The sequence below is a fragment of the Bombyx mandarina genome, chromosome 17, assembly GCF_030267445.1.
Source record: "Bombyx mandarina strain Sakado chromosome 17, ASM3026744v2".
Taxonomy (NCBI): domain Eukaryota; kingdom Metazoa; phylum Arthropoda; class Insecta; order Lepidoptera; family Bombycidae; genus Bombyx; species Bombyx mandarina.
The window spans coordinates 9,820,547-9,826,013 of record NC_143223.1 but is presented as its reverse complement, the minus strand read 5'-3'; the positions used below and the strand labels follow the sequence as shown (position 1 = coordinate 9,826,013).

The 5,467-nt window shown below is 34.5% G+C and overlaps 1 long non-coding RNA gene across 1 annotated transcript; it reads right to left on the bottom strand.

Annotated features, from left to right (window-relative positions):
• Window positions 1-3,861: 3,861 nt before the first annotated feature.
• Window positions 3,862-5,081, bottom strand: LOC149501140 (uncharacterized). The gene is made up of 2 exons (XR_016324452.1): window positions 4,916-5,081; window positions 3,862-4,606 (listed from the first exon to the last, which is right to left on the bottom strand). It is a non-coding gene; the product is annotated as an uncharacterized LOC149501140 (long non-coding RNA).
• Window positions 5,082-5,467: the final 386 nt, after the last annotated feature.

The following is a 5,467-nucleotide window of genomic DNA, read 5'->3' as shown; positions in this document are numbered from 1 at the left end:
CAAAATATATATCAAAGCACATTCAAAGAAAACATTGCAATTTCAAATATTTAATGTATCAAAGGTGAGAATTTCCAATATCCAATCTTACAGATTGAGATGTCATATTTGAATCAAATATGTATGTATATTATTAAATAATGTATTATCAGCGGTCCCCAGATTAGGCTTTGCCGATATATTCTTTTCATATAATGTAGGTATGTGCGGGTAAACAAAATACTTTTTATGAATGATTATTTCTTTATTTACTAGCTAGTTAATAATAACTTTTAAAATAAAACAGCACTTTTGAAAAAATTTTGGTCTTGAATTATTGTCTAATTTGTTGTTGTTATTATTGTATAATTGTCTAATTTTGGTCTTGAATTATTTTTGGAAGTCTAGAGAAGATTTACTTAGATACTTTGGCCACATCGCAAGGAAATACAGTGACAACTTAGAGAAATTGATGGTCACTGGAAAGGTCGAGGGCAAGCGACTAAGAGGCAGGAACCCGACCCGTTGGACGGACCAGATTCGTGCAGCCCTGGATACCACAGTGCACGATGCTCTGCACTCAGCTGCAGATAGGAACAGATGGCGGTGCACTATAAAAAACAATCTGTTTCAAGGCCATGACCACGACCCTCAGTAATGAGGAAACCGACGCAAGGAGGAGGAGAGAAGATTTAAAAGGTAGATAACTATGAAAATGCTCGGAATTAAATAAAAATAACAATTTTGTTTTCCCTTTAATGTTGGACGGATTCCTTTCTTTGTTTTAAGTTTATTTTATACAAAGGTTTAGGTCTTTCATTTATCGACTGAGGCATTACGAAATCTGCCGTGTCAGCTAGTCTCTTATAAAATCATCTGGGCAGTGAATACCTAAATGGCGTAATAGGAAAAAGAATTCAAAATTGATGCCGCTTTGTTATCTTCATACTGTTTAACTTTAAGAATGACAGTTCAGGGTTTCCTTCGCATTTGGCAAGTTTGCGACTTTTAGAAGTTGAGGATCGTTGTAATCGTGTTTCGTGCAGCGATAGTCAAAGTTGAAACGATTTCGATGCTCGCTCTTATGTTATTAATACAAATAATTTTACTAAGTAAACAAGTAAAAGTATTATGTAAAAAGTTTGTCGATGTCAAATGTCAGTGAAGTCGTCGTGGTCTACAGGATAATTGAGGCCGTTAGCGCAAAAGTGGCCAAACCCACAATTCATATGCATGTTTATGTATTGCAATTTATTTAAAACATAATAAATTTTGATGCAATATCGGCCTATCCCTAGTTTCAATACATAGACAACAGAATCAGATGACTTCGTAAGCATCATTTTAGCGCGTATTTTTTGCTTACGATATATTGTAAAGGTAAATTCGAACCTCCATACTAACTATGGTAAGCTTAGACAATTTTTGCGCTGACGGCCTCAATTAAGAAGTCCGATGCATTCGTATCTAGCGATGCAACGGTGTTCGAATTTTTCTAATGAACTCGACACACATTCACAAATTACTACCACGCTGAAGGAACAACATCGTGTAATGAAATGTACGGGTAGGTATCATCATCCTGCCTATTGCTGCTTTAAAGCAGTAATGCGTTTCGGTTTGAAAGGTGGGACAGCAGTTAAACTATATAACTGGGACTTATAATTTTTCATGTCCGAAGGTGCGTCGCGGCATTTACATTGTTGATGTTTATAGGCTCCGGTAACCATTTGACGCCAGGCGGGTTGTGATCTCGTCCACCCATCTAAGCGATTAAAGAAAATTGAGCATATGTTTACCATTATGTTTTTTAATGTCTATGTATTACTTATTCTTGTCCATGTTCACAGATTACTGGAGCGCATGTACAATATGTTAAAACCATTATTACTCATATCGAGACCGGACCGCAATACTTCCTCGCGGCAATATGGTCATGATGACGTTACCTATACATGCTCCCAATAAGCTCTCCAACCAGTAATTGTGCATACTTAAAATAATGCGGTATTCATTTATTTCACACTAGCGGCCCGCTCCGGCTCCACTCGGGTCTTTAACAAAAATTTAATAAAACAATTTGACGTTATTTTACTTTTTAAAATAAAAGAATACTTATTGCGGCATAATTATAATAGCTAGACATATGCTGTCTGTCTCTGTATACATTATTTTATTTTATCATCAATAGTTTTTGCAGGGCATGCGATGTAAAGAATATTTTAGGTATTTTTTTTACATCTTGGGTTACATTATTGGAGTTTTATTAAGGATCCTTGTTTTTTTAAAATAGATTAATAGCCTATTTCACTCGTGAAAAGTGTAGCTTTCAAACTGTAAAAGAATTTTTCAAATCGGTTCAGTAGTTTCGGAGCCTATTCAATACAAACAAACAAACAAACAAACAAATCTTTCCTCTTTATAATATTAGTATACTTAGTCTAAATACTGTTACAATAAAAAAATAAAAAAAAACTATTGCAAATAACATTTATTACTTTTACAGTGTGTTAGTTTAATAGATAAATATAAAACAATTTAAAGTATAAAAAGCTTATTCGAAGTGGTTTCACTTTCCATGGGCCAGTTATCTCTTTCCATGGGAAAAATTTTCACTGCCAATCGTACGGATTGTTTTAAGGACTCCAAATTATCATGGCGTTTAGAGCAAGCCGTACTCTCTAAAACTGACCATAAATCATGATCCAGTGGATTAAGATCGGGACTAGACGACGGCCAGTCTTCAGCTTTGATGAAGTCCGAAACGTTCTTTTCCAACAAAGACTGCGTAGACCGAGCTTTATGACCTGGCGCCGAGTCTTGCTGGAAGGACCATTCTTGATTATTGAACATGGTGTTGTTAAGGGGCTTCACTACCTTCTCAAGAATGGTATCTTGATACACTTGTGCCGATGTTTTGATACCTTTTTCACAAAAGCATGACTCAGTCACTCCTTCATAGCTAATACCCCACCAAGCAAGTCATTTTGTTTGTTAAAATGTTGCTCAATTGTAAAAAAATTCTCATCCGTAAACAAAATTTCTCTATGACCTCCCTTTGCGTACCGCTTCAGTAGTTGTTTCGATTTTACCACCCTATTCTCTTTTAAATTATCAGTTCAGAAATGACCAGTACGTCTCTTATAGGCTGCAAGTCCTAAGTCATCTTAAAATACGCGACATGGTTCTAAGTACTATCTTCATCTCCAGAGATAAACTCTTTTGCTTTCGGACAGGATTTCTTCGAATTCTTTCCCTTACTGCTTTGACCACCTTTTTCGTACGAACACTACGTGGACGGCCAGGTCTTTTTCTGTCATAAACAGAGGAGGTCTCATTGCACCTATTAATAGCCCGGTACACAAACATTTTACTAATACCAAGCGTATGGAGAGTTTTAAAAATTGCATTTGGCTCCATACCTACTTTGTGTAATGCAATCACAGCGATTCGGTTCTCTTTATCACCCCACTCCATTTTAATAACGCAAAATATTGTACAATGTATTGGCGCTAAAATGAGAAATCTCAATGAGCAATCATATAAAAATGACAGATTCCAAATTCAAATGTAATATTTTGTTTATTTTTAATTGTAACAGTATTTATGGCCAGACTAAGTAGATATCTGTGATGTGGGAATACAAATAAAATTGTAATATTTCTGGGCTAACTGATGACTTCGACAATTTTTTGCCTTCAATTTAGACCGTTCTTTGTTTCCTTTAGCAATAACAACAATTTAATACATCATTTAAATCGATAGTAAATTCTTGTTACATTTTTTTATATATATCATATTATATCAATTTATATTATATCAATTAGGGGAAAGTGGGGGATATACGAACACCTAAGGGAAACCTTAAATAAAACAATGGAATTTAATCACAGATTTTTTAATTTTTTTTATTATAAAGTTTACTTATCTGTCTAACTTATTCACTAATCATCATTTATATTTTTTTAATAAATTGCAAAAATATGAAAGAAAAACAAAACCCTTAGTGTTCGGCTTTGCCCGACATCAGTCGGGTAAATACGAACACCAAGTGGGGTGATTACGAACTAACATTATTAACGACATAGATCACACCACATTTAAAACCCAACGATGTTGACTGTCCGTCAGTACAACTCTCGTGAGCCCATCTTTTGCACACATAGCACACAATCTAGTCTTCAGCGGGAGGATCAATATATTTATCTCTACAAAAAATACAAAAGTAGTCTTTATTTTCTTTTTCGCCTTTTTCTTTTTTTTTTCGTATTTTGTCTAGAGTCACTAAAGTATTTTTTTATATTGTTCAAATTCTTTAATAATCTTTCATACTTCTTGCTTGAAGGTGTTCTCTCATTACATTTCAGTCTTTTTATTTGGGTTCCTTTTTGCCATCTTTCCGTTTTCTTCTTGATTTCTTACGTTTCCTGATTGTCTGTAAATAAAGGTTTTCATCCAGACCATGGCTTTATTAACACTTCTTTCATTAGATGGTCAAAATTAGTGGTTTTTGAAACATTATATGTTTACGCAGGGAGAGTTTTTTGATTTTAACATCGTCTATAGCCTTTTTGAGATCTTCTAAACTATACTTCAGTTCGGTCTTTCTTTTGTAAGTACAAGGCATCTGTAATAATATTTAAAAAAAAGTTGAACGGGGTACCAACAAACGGGAGTGGGGTAACGGCGAATGTTCGAGATTGCCCGACATGGAGTGTTCGTCTTTACCCCGCGGGATCGAAAATAATTAAAGGTCAAAAAACAATTTTGGTTAAATTTATTTTGCCTACTACATCATTATTATTTAGCTGAGTAATATGTGATTATTCCACTATGTAAAAGCTGAATTATTATAGTAGATAGAAATAAAGTTACATCAACTTGAATTTACCAAAAAATTACATCTAAAACATACAAAATATTGAAAAATGCATACCTTTTTAAGTACGTGCGTCCGCGTCTCCCGTGTTATTGACTGGTATCAGTGGTGGCGTGATCTCCGAATTGGCGGCAAATAAAATTAGGATATATCTTTCTAACATATTAGAACCATTGAATTCGGCATTACCCAGCGTTCGCGTTTCCCCCACTTTCCCCTACTCCTATTATACTATAGCGGTTTCTTTTAGATAATCTTAAAATGGAATGGATCATAAAAAAATTAGAGCCGAAATTCCAGAGTCGGCCAGCATAGACGATAAAAGATCCTATCATGAAATACTTTTCTATTCTTAGGGCCATATTCTCTGATAGCCTCTTAACAATCAAAGTTGGATTGATGAAGAACGTCAAAGAAAATATTCAGAGGACTATTTCAGATTCGTCTCTGTTTGAGAAAAAACCTTAATTCAAATTCACGATTTAGCTTATAGAAAGCAACATTGATAACTCCAAGAGGGTTTTAGGAATGCAACAATATATATAATATAACATGCGTAGGCTAATGGTAAAAGTACTTGTTGTCTGTCCAAAACGTCCCTTTTTTTTT